Here is a 14,721-nt window from a genome sequence, read left to right as displayed (position 1 = left end):
TACAGTCATTACAGTGAGGAAGTGAAAAGTTAAAAGATTTGTTCTGGTTTTTTTTAATAACAATTCTCCTTGAATGCATTGAGGATGAGACCACTCCTTTTATCTTTCATTTTCATAGAAATAATTAATCATTTGTGAATCTTTAATAATTGCTGATTACAAGTGTGTGTTGTCCAACATTTCTCAGTGCCGGGTGTCAATGATACACGTTTTGTGTGTTCTACCTCTCATTCAAGATGATTCAAAGCCCATTGAAATCAAATGTAATCTTCTCATATGCTGAGCTGGTGTCAGCGGTTGAAGGACAGGCCATTTAGAAAGGTAGTGATCTTAGTTGCACACATCTAGTGCCTTTCAATACACGCTCAGAATCCTAATGCTCATTCAAATTGAAAATACTTTCTCAAGTGGTGGTCTCTCTCCGAAAAGGGACAATGGGATGGAAAAGTAAGTAAAAAGCAGAAGATGCCGTAACAAAGAACTTTTTATTGTGTCCGCTTTTCTGTAAGCAGGGGGGAGCAGTAGCCGGAGCGCTCGGTGGAGCTGGAGTGATGCTGGCTGATTGTGCTGTGGCCTTGGGTTTCTATTGTACCGAATGGACATCTACACAATTGTGTTCATTATTTTGCACTTACTGTCAGGTAGCATCCTCACTCTGTCTTTCTCTTTCAGATGCACACCACCCTTTGTTGTCGGCGGTGATTAACAAATTATAACCCCTGACAATGCATGAAATAGTGTTATTTACGCTTTCATTGCAAGCGTTCCAAAGTTGCGGTCAACTGTGTGCACCAAGGTTTTTTTGTTCGGTGACATGATTTCAGGGGAAACTTTTTATTTTTTTTATTTCTGTCAAGCATGAAGCAAATGGTTGTTTTTTTTTTTTTTCAAACTGCTATCAACCATCAGTCACGATGGAGTCGCCATCATGGTTGTGATATTGAGAGATTTCAGACAATCTCTGGTAAACAGTTAGGAAAGGACGTCTCTAATGCCAGCAAATTATGGACAGACGCATGGAAATAAACCTTTTCAAAACATAGAATCTTTTTTTTTTAACTTGACATAAAAAAAAAAAATCTGCATTGCACAGTTTGCAATAAGCTCTACCTGTGAAAAGGGAGTTTTTTCTCGCCAGCGTCGCCAAGCGCTTGCTCATGTGGGGATGTTGTATCTCTTTCGTTTGAAATAAAGAGTAAGGTGCTAGAGCTGCTCTTTGTGTAAAGTGCCTTGAGATGACTTATGTTGTAATTTGGCGCTATATAAATAAAGATTTATTGATTGATTGAATTGATCTGTTGTTCTACTTTGGCTTTGTTGAATGATCTTCAGAGCTAACTTCCTATTGCTCACAAGGTTTGGAGGAGACTTCAGCCGTGGTGGCGGCCTGTGAGGGCCAAACAGATGGCGAACATCTGATAAGTGCATTTTAAACTACCTGTCAAATTCCCATGTAGACTTTGTCCATTTTTAGTCGTGGACTCCATTTGGACCTAACCGTTGAACTTCTGTGTAATTGTGAATGCGTTGTTTTATACTGCGTCTTGTTGTCTTCTAGTCAGTTCTGGCTTTAATTTGAAATCACTTCCCTCTTGGCTCTTTGTCTGCTTTACTTCCTGTCTTTGTCTTTTTCACCACAATTCAGAGCAGATGTACCATGACGTTGGTGCCCATTTTCGGTGTAATTTTGCCATGAAGTTTGGGTAGCAAGTGTGGTGCATTCAGCTCACATGGAACAGACATGTTTGCCCCGTCTGCAGACTGCAAGTCCAGCAAAGAACTCACTGAAATCTAGGTCAGATCCATGTAACAAATCCAAAAAAACAAACAAACAGTGGCAGCGGTTTGTGCCCGTCTTTCGACAGGGTTACGCAAATGAGAGACAGACTGAGTTTCACAAAACTAGGTAGAGGGGTTGGCCAAGGAAGAACCCACTACATTTTGAGTGTAGATCCGGATCTTAGTACTTTACATTGGAATTTTAAGTAGTAAATTTAGGAACCAACTCTTTATCTGCATATACATGACCTTGATCATGAGACATGTCCCTGAAAAGTTAATATATCTACAGTTCATCTGATATTTGTGCAGACATTGATCTCAAGTCATGTATGTACTCGAAGGATCATTGCCCGTCATATAATCCACACACACACACACACACACACACACAGGAATATCATAGGGCCTCAGGATACCTGTGTATGTTGTAAATATAAACAAAGACTGCGGCCATAATAACTCCCTATTCATTATGTAGCACTACATATACCATACCTACCTTATGTGTGAGAAATTAATTCTCTTTTCTAGCGCCCCTAAACATCCAAAGAAAAGAAGAAAACAATCCTACAAGGCAATGTGACACACAGATGCTTTGACCTTGATTATAAATAATCCAAAGCAGTTGCAGGAATCCATCTTACACACATTGTTCTTCTGGTCATAAATCTGGACAGAGTTACTGGATAAAAACAGATACAACAAATAAATACGATATAGTGTACTGATACCATTAGTTGACACATAAAAATACTATTTAATGGAATGCTGTGTACTCATAGGCTTCCTCTGGTTGCTTCAACTTCCTCCCACGAACCAAAAACAAATACACCTCTGATACTGCATCTGTAAGACACCTAGCAGGGGCTTGGTAGCTCTGCGAGCCAGATGCCAGAGTCTTGTACTTCCAGATGCTTGTGTCGGGTTTCCAAGGGTCAAAAGTTTAAAACTGAACAGATGTGGCATCAGTTATTAAATAATCCAGAAGGTAAATGATTGGAAACAGACTGTATCATCCACCACAGCTGTGGGGAATCAAATAAATAAAAGCTGTTCTACTTGATTAATGACTTAGAACAGGTACAACACACACTACAGTAAATCTAAAACATGAATTTAACTGATAGCATGTCTGAAGATTCCCCGGTAAGTTTTGGTGGAAACTAAATTGAGTTGTGGCCTCTTGCACACTAATAACATCCAATATGGCAGCTGCATTCACTAGTTTGACAAAAACTTGCCAAGTCTTGGCTTTGGACCTCCAATAGTATCACCAAACTCAAAAGTTATAAGCCGAAATACATTTCTTAATGTTTGCGTGACATACTAAAACTATACAATCAATAGATGCTGTTCAGAACACTGTGAGGCCTGCTGCCTCCATTCTATAAATTTGGTTATTTCAGCACTTCATACAATTCAAATGATGCTGCTTACTTAAATAACCTCAAGCAGGGTCCCAAGTCCAAATCCCAAGTGTGGTTTCAATGTGTCCAAAAGTTGAGGGACTTCTGTTTGACCACGATTTCCATGGGCTGTAAAGTTTTGAAAATCTAAACTCCAACAGTCAACTTTTCTGGGGCTTGATCTAAAGATAATTTGTGCAAATTTAGGGTAAAATCAGGCAACGTTTGCGCATGCTGCGCCTTGGGACCGAATCCATTTCTCTCTACCAGTACCTTTAGGGGCTTTGCAACACCGTGCATTCACCGCCCTCGCAATCGCCTCCTGTGAGAGTGTTCAGCAGAAAAGAACGCCATTGTTTCAAAGTGGCCCCACTGCCACTGAGGTCCTAAGTTGAGATGACTGAATCTCTCCACACCTCTCGTGATGCGTGTGTCTTTGCGGTGTCTTCATAATTCCAAAAGCAAATAGGCTCAATCGTTGCTATACCGAAGCAAGACCATGACAGTCGCAACACATTCGGACCATTCACCAGTCAAACAGTTGGGTCGAAGTGTTGTCCGATGCTCAGTTGGTCTTCTGGTTGTCCTTGTGCACAGGCAGCACCGTGTTGTTCGACCCCGTCTATGCAGACACCGACACGATCATCTCCATGACGGCTCTTCTCCTCAGCCGCTATGCCAGCCTGGCCGTCCACCTCCACTGTTCCTGTCTTCTTCTATTTGATTGACCAGAGCCGGGCAGCTGCTGCCAGAAGTTCAGCAGGGTGAACTGGGAGTGGTAGAGCTGAACCTGTGCATGTTTACGTGGGCAGCAGCCGGTTCATACCCCTACCGCTGTGATAGAACCGCTTCCCCTCTGCTGCCCTCTCCCTCAACGGTGTGAGAGCCCCTTTAGTCACTGATAGGAATTCTGACCAAACATACGTGTCTTTGGGAGCAGAAGAAGGAAATCCACAGAGGAACAGGGAGAACATGCAAACTCTACACAGAAAAGACCTGAGCCGACCACAACTTGAACCCAGAACCTTCTTTCTGAGATGCAACAATGCAAAACATCCATGAGGGGGTATCTTTGGATTAAACTAAATTCATCATTATGTGACTTTGCTGAGACACTTGAAGAGAAGAAAGGCTGTTTGGTCGTAGGCGAGGGTTGGGATTTCCAAAAGACGTATTGTGCCGCTTTTTCTCCATTTCCCTTGCTTCGTCTCATTGGTGAAACCTTTCAAGGCTTTTTCTTTTTATCTATTAACATTGTTGTGTGTGTTTGTCCAGGATTTACCAAAGAAACTTGTTGACCAGCGAAAGCTATTGCACTTTAGCAAATTTTATTGCATGTTATAACCCCGTCAAGTGTTGTCTGTCCCTCACCTGTCACATTCATTCAAAAAAAAAAAAGGAGAGAAAAGAAATGTGTTAAGGTGCACATGTGAATGAAACCTCAGTCTTGAGTAGTATGACGGACCCAGAGGGCACCGAAATTGTTGCAGCCACTCCAAGAGGAATGTCTCTTCACGTTTGTTTTTGGTTTTTTTTTGTCATGAATTCACCACAAGCGCCTCAACAGCTTTGTACAAGATTGGGTGAATATCCTGGGTAGAGTAGGTCAAATTACTTTTCTCTCACATACACGCCGTTTAAAAGGTAAGAAAGCACCATTGTGTGAAAAAAAGTTGAACTCTAAATACTGAGAGCTGAAGTGAATGGCCTGAAAATAAAAGTAGAAACGCTTTGCGTGAACCAGACAGGTAAGTGGAACACTTTGGACCCAACAAAAGCGTTGCCCTTAAGAATCGTGAGCAAGAATATTTCGTCTGAAAAGCATCTAAAAAGGACTAAGAGAAGTTGATGTGGAGGAAGAAAGAAGCATTGATTTCATAGTTCAGTGTGCATGGTTATGAGAGTAGAGTTCACCGAAATAGAATTGAACTTTAATCGAAGTGAAAGCTCTGAGAGGAGTGTAAAAATGTGTCAAACTGATAGACTTACGGTTAAAAAAAAAAAAATCAGTTGGGAGTCATGTTACCTGCAAGTGAAATCAAAGTGAGATAGATTGACTGATTCTTCAAAGGCCCGCGTTCTGAATGTATTTGTATAAAGAGGAAGGCGATAAAGAGGTTTAGAAGCACTAGGATGAGTGGACTTGTGTTAAATATCTAAAGTACAACACGTATTGTCATCATATTTTCATTACAGAGGAAGAGAGATGACCTTTTAGACCCACGTAGAAAAACATAATGGACTGCAAGACGTGTGTTTAAAAAAAAAAAAACGATCTAGCTTGGATCAGCAGCAGGGCGTCATTTGTGGGTTTTTACTGAGCTTTCCAGTGCGTTTTCTGCCAGACGATCTTGATGTACTCGCTAAAGGTTTACGTTATCAGCATTCCGCTTAAATAAAATGGACGCACAAATGTTTTTTCTCAATGGAATAGTTTGGGAAATGCACTTATCAACTTTTTTTTTTTTTTTTTTTGCTGCAAGCAAGTCTAGCCTCACGCGGACTTTCCTAAAAATTTAACTACACGTTTCACTTAAAATTTTATCACTTTTTTTGGGTCTATTTATATGTACACTAGTACACTTCTGTATTTTCCTTGTGCGTATTTTTAATGCTTCCTTGTGTTTATATTGTACTATTGTTGCACATTTCCTTCCCTTTTTAAATCCATATTTTTCATATTTTTGATGCGCAGTTTTTTGCTATTCCTTTGCTGCTAAAGCGCCAGACATTGTCCTTTAATATCTTGCACACATGTATGTTATCATGTTTAAAGGGATTTCTTACGAGCAAAAAAATGAAGGCACAGTAAACAAAAAGGCTTTAAATTTTTTGTTTTTCTTTTTTTTCCCTGGAGGTCTGCTTGTCTGTGCACACAATGCTTGCAAACGCACCCCCATCCAAGCCAGGCTGGGCCGTTTCAGCACCATGGACAGGTTCACTAGATTTTAAGAGAGGTAGCGTGAAAGTTAGGGTTGATTACAGGAGTAGTTAAATGACTGCTGTAGAAGTCATTCTTCTTTAAGTCTAAATCTGCCTGTTTGGGCCCCTCAGATTGGGTTCTAAAACTATGTGGCCAGTAATTTGTGTGTGACAGTTTACAAATGTTGATTCCACTGGCCTCAGGCACAACATAACCGTAGAAGAACACATGTATAGAATTATTCAAAAGTACACCCACAGCTACAGGAGCTCCATTATTGCTGGGGAACTAAGTGAAGCAATACCTGCTGGCCAGAGATGAAATTGTTGTTTTACATGTGACGCACGCTGATACTCAGCCAGACAGGGTGGTGATGAAGCAGAGGCCCTCCTGGTTACCGCGTCTCCTTAAGAATCCAAATCCCTCAGCGCAGCTCCGGCTTCAAGCTGATGTGCTATAGGGAGCCGAGGTCACCGGTTCATCCGTCAGAGAGGCTCCTCGCTGATGGATGGCACTCAGAGCATCATGTGCCCAATCCGCTGTAGCCCTAACCGCTGAGAAAGGGCCTTAGCAGGCAGAGAAATAAATAAATAAACAGTAACATCAAAGGGATGTTCAAAAGAAAAACAAAGCCTGCACACGTTCGTTTGCAAACACACACACACAAGCGTGCATAGGCTCTTTCACACACATCGGCAAAAAAAAAAAAAAGGGAGGCGGAGGGGGAGAAAAAAAAACAGGACTGAAAGCATACACATAGTTTACTCTCCAATGACACTCAGCTTGGAGAAAATCTAGACAAAACAAGGCAGAGTAGTGAAAATTGGAGTGTTTGATGGTTCGATACTGGCTCTGAACAGACTAGAAAACAAAGATCAGGCCAAAAACCGTTGACAGTTTTTCATCAAAATTGACAAACAAACCTCAATGATATTCTCCATTCGCCAGCGTCGGGCTTGAACTGGCACAGTGGGACATGTTGAGCCGCTGGACTCAAACACATCTATCCGGTCCGATGATATTTATCTTAATGTCGCAATAAAATTAAAACAGCAACGATTGAATGATCCCACCGAATTCTCCATATGGCTAGCAGCTTTGTAAAGAAGGTTCCCCTATGCTGACAGAGTACTTCATTTTGAAACACCACAAACTGTCCTGTTGTCTCTCAGTAGTGCATCAAAGCCACGACTGAAAACAATTTCAACTAATGCATTTTTGTACTCCTGCTGAGAAACATTTGCTAAAAGCTAAGAAGGTTTAGGAGTTGTTTGGCAGTTAAAAAAAACCTGTTTATTCCTCATTTGTTTCATTTGCATAATCAATTGGAATCAACTGCAATCTGGAATCAGAGTCACAGAGATGGAATAACATGTTATTTGTTGTATTTTTGTGGGGTTTTTTGTGAGCAACAAATATATAAGATGTTGACGTAGTTATGTCTTAAAGTCATCATCAAAATGTCCTAAACTTCTTAAATTACAGCTATGATACAGTGAATATATCTATTTAGCATATATTCTGTTTTGTAAGGTCTTATATACTTTGTTTCTATGTGTACCCATCCGTAGTTACATTGTTCTCTTTATTACGACTGTATTTCATCTTGTTTTAGAGCAACAAGCTGTACAAATAAAGTTATTAATATTGTTAGCCCTATCCTCTATACAACAACAACTCACACAAAATCAAACAAATGCAAGAGCAGCTTTTGTTTGAGCATGCTAAATAATTCACTGGATCACGTGACCAGTTAGAGGTTTTCTGATACCAACAGGCTCAAAAACAAGACACTGAGAGAAGATGGATGCAAAAAAGTTTTTTAGTGATCAAAGCAGGGTTCGTTACACTGCAAGTCAGTCCAGAAAAATCATCAAAATCACACTGAGGCTTGAGGCAGACGGCTAGGAAAGAAGAGTAAGAAGGCTGGGACGTGAGACAAAAGAGGTGAGATTCTGTGGAGGGCAAACCGATGAAGAATTTTTAACTCCTAGTCAGGGAAGATCGTATTGACGGGATGTTAAACAAGTTAGTAAGTGACATGGTATTAAACAGGACAGGAGGAGAGTATTTTCCAAGCAAACCAGGAAGTAATACCCCACAGTAGGAATGTTCCCAATAATTCATCGAGAACAGGCAACATGTTCATCCCCCCCAGAAAATCTGCGCCGTCTGCTGTGGAAAGCATCATCATTCATATAAAAGAAATGATATGAAGCCTAGGAGGTGAGTGTTTCAACTCTTTCATTACAGTGTTGATGGGTAAGGTTAGCTTGGAAGGGGGCTAACGTTACGTTAGCTAAACCGGCTACATGTCAATAAATTTTCAACAAAGAAATTGTTAAGTGTTGTGTTGAGTTTGCTTCCAAGATGAAACAAACTCAAATAAGTTATTGGCATTGACATTTTTTGGGTCTGTGGTAAGTTCTCTAACTAATATGTATAACTGAAAGGTTTTCTTGAGAGACTTTACGACTGACCACAAACTTGCTAACACCTGCTAACATCTGGCCGGTGTTGACAACTCCTCAGCAAGGAAAGTACCTGTTCGCTAATTAACCAATTTACTTTGTATGTAATTTGCATGTTATGGACATTTTATGGCAGAACAATTAACAAAGTCAGAGAGAGTGAAAAATATCCTTCATATTTTTGATCTACAAATCACTTTTTTTCCCCTGTTGATCCTTGTTTTATTTGACGTGATAATTCAATCAAAATAGTTGATAATGAAGAAAGAAACTCAGAATTGAACAAACGGCTGCTTTGAATTTTACATTTGAAATATCTGACTTTTCAAAATGACTGGAGAACGTCTGAGTGGTATAGATCTTCTCTGATTCAGCTGCTGCCAGGACCAGTGTTGATCATGAACGCAGCATAAAAACAAAAGAACTTAACCTTACATGACACAACAGAATGTAACTATATGTTTCTCGACAGGAAGCTTGAGCGAAGTACTGTCCGTTGGAATCGCCGAAGGAGGGGAAAGTGGGGGTCAAAAATGTCAAAAATGGTACACAAAAAAGAAAACCCTGAAAAAAGTTTGCAAAAATTGCATCAGGTAACTTCATACAATCATTCAAAAACAAGTTTGAACTCCAGAGCTTTTCCTTTTTGAGACCCACAGGACGCTATCAAGGATGAGCCTGTAGAGTTTGAGTTCAGCCTTCAAAAACCGGCAAAATGGTTGGACTTTTTTTATTGCACTGCAATGTAATTCCTTTTGATACCAGTTAACACCCTAAACCTCATCTACAGTTTATGGTGTTGGATTCTCAATGTTTTCTTTGTCTCATTTATCTGATTCCTATGAACTGCAGGTAAGTGTTATTGTTTCGGTGATGGTGGATATTGGCAGCAGGCTGACTTTGGTCGGTTATGAAGCCTTGCCTGCTTGCATGGCCTTGAGATAGTCAGCATGGGCTCATCCCATGAAATATTGAGGAAGCTGGAAGGGCTGGGCTGGGGCCTCGCGCGCGTGTATGCGTGTGTGTGTGTGTGTGTGTTTGTGTGCGCTGGCGAGTGTCTGATGATGGAAGCGGTGGATGTTGTGTCAGCTCCCCCAACCAAAACAAACTCCTTCGCCCCCCGGTGTAGCTATACTCCTAAAATCAGAAAAGTGGATTGCAATATACCTTCCATTAAAAATATACCGTTCACTCTCTCTTGTTTTCACACTCCCTCCCTCGTATCTATCTTGCACACCCAGAGACGGACACGCTAGCCTAGATTTAATCTCATTCTTTAATCTTTTCATTTCTTTAAATCTTCATTTCCCCAAGCAAATCACTTCTTATCATTTTACCCATTCTCCTTTTTACTTTCTATTCTTTCTCTCTGTTTTTCAATCAGCCGGCAGAAACTCCAATGTTGTGTGTGTGTGTGTGTGTGTGTGTGTGTGTGTGTGTGTGTGTGTGTGTCTAGTCAGTCAGCGAGCTGAGCAACAGTACAGACAGTTTAGTACAGTTGAAAGAGCACATCAGACTTCTGCCCTGCTCTCTCTGAGGGCTGATAATATAGGCCTCTCTTACCTGTGAGGAGCAAGTGAGCGGCCGCTCTTCCCTTTAAATGAACTTCAGAGGGGGAGTCAGATTGACAGGAACACAGAAGGGGCTGCCCTGTTTGACTGGCGGTCCTGTCAAGGTGAACCCAAGGTGCTCTCTAAGGCCCACGCTGCTTTCCACAAGGATGCTCTGCTGAGCTGATTGGGTCTTAATGGTACAGTAATGACCAAAAACAAGCGCATGCGCGTGCGCGCACACACACACACACACACTCACACACACATACATACACACACACACACACACACATATCACACACCGGATTGTCTAAACCAAGGGTGTCTTATCTCAAAAAGATTTTAGAAACTTAAAGCCAGCCTAATTTCGCAAGTTCAGTTGAGCCTCCCTATTAATCTTTGTTTCAAAGTATGTGAGGGAAATATAAGGCCGAGTGTAACTGTTTGAGAAGCCATTAAGAGTGTGTGGTCTCGTTTTCCTCCACCATGACACATTCTGCATAGTAATAAAGACAAGGGAGTCTCTCTTTAAGCTGCAGCACCTTAATAGCCTGTATGATGACACTTTATCTATAGTTTGTGCATATAATCACCAAACTAAAGGGGGTGACCCCAGGGTGCGAGTTCACCCGCTGACATTTGACATCTTTATAATTAACTGGGAAGGTCTAATCTCTGCCTTCAAATGACACATGGCCACATTCCATTTAATATGCTTATAAGCAGTATGTATTATTCAAATATGCAGATGAGGCTCTGTTCGAAAACAGACTTTTTGACACAGGTTTTTCTCCGCTGTCATGGTGGGCTACGGGGCCACACATGGACCTGCCCTTCTGCAATTTTCATTCCCTGAGAAAGACAACAAAGTTTTCTTCTTTATCATCTTCGTCTGCATGCTGCCATTTTAATTTTGAGCCAACCAGGAAGGACGGAAGTCGTCGCTAGATAAGCTAGAACTCCTATTTATCAAGCCATCATTACTCCATCTCGACGCGTGTTTTGGACAGTGACCGCCTGTGTGGATTTTTCTGATGCCGTTTAATCATTTTTAGCCTATGTTTAGGGAGATTGTCCATCTTTAGACTGAATGAACCAGCAGAGCTTTTTATGGATGCGGGCTGTAACAGGAGTGGAAGAAAGAACCTCTTATGTTCACTTTTGGCTTGAGTTACTTTTGAGAGGCTGCTGGTCGTTGGGTCAGAAGCTTCAGTGAGCCGGTAACCACTACATGAAGCCCTCAGTCCTCACCGGAGCTGTTCGGCAGCAGCTCATCCTCTCACTTCAGGAAAGGCATGAAGTCAGACTTATTAGTTGTCTCAGCTCTGTCTGAAATAGTATTAGTTCTTCACCTCTTCATAAAGTCAGTAATATGTAACAAACGCATACCACACTCAATTTACACTGTCGTGTGAGTTGGATATGGATTTATTCCCGAATGAATCAGTAGGAAACCAAATTTTATTCCAATGTAAAATTGCTACAATAAGGAATAGTTGCCAGTCTTGAAACTGAACATCTTGTAATTAGATAAATGTAATTTTTTTGCACTTCTATCAAAAGTTTTAAATGGTTTCAGGTGATGAAGGTGAAGGTGGTAAAAGGAGAGAAGGCTTCTGCTTTTGCTGCCACCCTCGTCAAGGAACGTAAAACATAGTGTAAAACAAACAAACAAATTTTGAATTTTTTGGGGGGAAAAAAGGACAAATCAGTCATGTTTTAATCAACTTTTTGGAGGGAATTTACTAAGATGCACAATGTGCATTTTTATGAGAAGATGGGGGTGAAAGGAACGTTACACGTGACTGTGACAGAGTTCAAGAACCGCAGGATTAACCTTCGGTTCACGTTACATTACCTTGCCAGCAGTTATTATTTATAGCACCCCTCAATCAAACTGCTAACTGAGTGGGATTTGCCAAAGTGCTTCGAGAAATTGTACTCTAAAAAAAGAAAATCTCTTCTCCCCAATTCTGATTTTGATGTGATTCAACCTGCAAGCTACCGTAGATTCTCCCATATCCTCGGATAGGAAAGGGCGGGAGAAGGGGGTGCAGTCTCCGACTTCACCACTAGATGGCACTAGATTCTGCACACCTGTCCTTTAACCTAATCTCTTTTCTCCAGACCTGATTCTGTCCGTAGATACCCTTCATAGATGCTCTTCACCAGGCTCACAACAGCAGATCACCTGTCTTCTCGCGCACAAAAAAAAGTAGTGGGTTCATAATTTGGTTTCAAATGAGCTAGCCTCGTAGTCCCTCGGCCCTAATCTCTCCTGTTTGACATTTTCATGCGCGTCTTTACGTAAACAATTCTTCCTTCGTCCCTCCTCCTGCTCTGCCTACTTGCTTGCTGTAAATCCTCTGCACAATTACCTGCTCGACACACACCTGCTAGAGCTGAATCCGACATTCGGCAGACATTATACAAGGAGTGTGGCTGGGTGAAGTCAGTTTTGTATCTGACATCTGTGCCCTGACATATAACTTCAGTTATGCAGCTCATGTGTGAAAACAGTTCTACTCTGGACAATTTTTCAAAGTTGTAGTTACAGTAAACATACAGTAAAGTATAGAGGGAGATTCCCCTCTTTACATTCTATTTGCTTAAGCAAAACTACAGACCTAAATCTGTTAATTACCTATTTCTGAATCTGGCCATGGTTTACAGAGCTCAAACTTGCAATTTCATCCTCGCCCTGCATACATAAATACCTGTTACACATTTACAACTCTGCAGCCAACATTTTCCAACTTCCTGGTCTTCTTTCTCTGTCTGAGTCTAAGAATTCAGGAGTGTTTTTTTTTTTTTAAAAACAGGAGCTGGAGGAAAAAAAAGGATGACTAACATTTTCTGTTCACGTTCCCTTTCTTTTGAGATAATATAATTCATACAATACTTAGGGCTTTCCCCTTTCCATTCCCCTCCAATTCCCCCCCCAAAAATAAAAAAAGGTGTTTGCTCTTTTTGCCCTCTGCTTCACAATTATCCCCAGTTTGCTATTTGGCTGTTTCAGGGTTGTATTGAACAGCATCCAATCACTTTTTGTTCCTTAAAGGTTGTAAACATTTGTAAATGAGTGCTTGCATGTGTTGAAGGCATATTAGGTTTTCTCCCTGGAGTCCATGGGGGTTTATCGAGTGCGCTCTTGTTGATCCTGGGCTGTGAATCCTTCCCTGCCCTCTCATCTGCCTGGAGCCTGCCCCCAGCCTCTCCACAACCTCCCACTGAGCTCCCTCTCTCTCTCCGGCTTCATCCAGCTCACCATCCTGCCTCCTGTCTCATGTCCCCTTTTAACGAAGATGTTTATCAGCTCTCTTTTCAAGCTTTTGTTATCCAACTTTCTCTCATTTTTCATATTAGATCGGCTTTTTTGTTCCATCCTTCTATCAATATCAGATCTCCAACTTCACCTTTTCCCAGCATATCAAGAATGAATCTTCAATGTTTCCTCTGATATTTGTTGCTTTGCAGTATCACCCTGAGTGTATTTTAACAGATAGAAATCCAAGTTACAAAAATCAAAAATGATTTAAACTTCAGTGAGCTCCTTCTTTCTTTTCTTTTTTTTTTTTTAAAAGAGCAGCTGTCATGTTAACTGGTGACTGCATGCAGTATTAAACGAAATCAAACCCACAAGACACATATTAAAGTTTGACTCCATTAGGTTTTCAGGAAACAAGTCATTTTTATAGGTCGAGAGGGAGCCTTACCATTCCTGAGCTGGATTCAGATCGCCTGTAAGTACACAGGAGACAATGCATGCATATAATCCAGAGCCACTTTGTTTAATTGATAACTACCTCACTAACATACTCAGACACGTATTAATGTGTCAGTGTTGCAACAAGGTGGCTTTTATTGCGAGGCAGCTGCAGGAAATGCAATACATTACAGATGCATTACACATTCGCATTTCTGCAAGGGAGTAATGGAACAAGAACTCCAATTGAAGCCAAGGTTTCCCTTAAACTAGTTTTTTGTGCCTAACCCTAACCAGACTTTAACACAGGCTGTGTTGTCAGTCGTGTAAGGGCTACAAATATCTAGAAACGCTGAAGATTTGAGGTATCCATGGTTTGTAGAAACACACAGTGCTAATACTTTGTTGTCAGTTTGTCCTCCCTGGAAGAATAAACAGGTGGATATTACATATAAGGGACAGCATGGCTCAGATGTAGAGGTGCCGTCGAGCAACTGAAGGGTTGCTAGTTCAATCCTCACTTCCCCCAATGACCCTGTGGAAGTATCCTTGAGCAAGACATTGAGCCCCTAAGAGCTCCTGATGGCCCTGTGACACAGACTGGTGACCCGTCCAGGCTGAACCCCGCCTCTCGCCTGAAAGCCTCTGGGATAGGCTCCAGCCCCCCCGCGCCCCTTATCAGGAATAAGCGTATAACGGATAAAGAGTATAGAAAATGGATGGATATTACATATGAGTGAAAGATGCCGTCTAGTGGGCCATAGTGCTCATATGAATGTAGACAGTCACATGGCATCATAAGAAGTTGAGAAAAGTCTGTATCCAGAGGTGGAGGTAGCGGTGAATGAGTGTTTGAGGCTCCTGTGTGGAGGAAGTTGTT

The sequence above is a fragment of the Aulostomus chinensis genome, chromosome 23, assembly GCF_037954235.1.
Source record: "Aulostomus chinensis isolate RoL2024-O1b breed Wild chromosome 23, RoL_Achi_v1.0, whole genome shotgun sequence".
Taxonomy (NCBI): Eukaryota; Metazoa; Chordata; class Actinopteri; order Syngnathiformes; family Aulostomidae; genus Aulostomus; species Aulostomus chinensis.
This window is presented reverse-complemented; position numbering follows the sequence as displayed.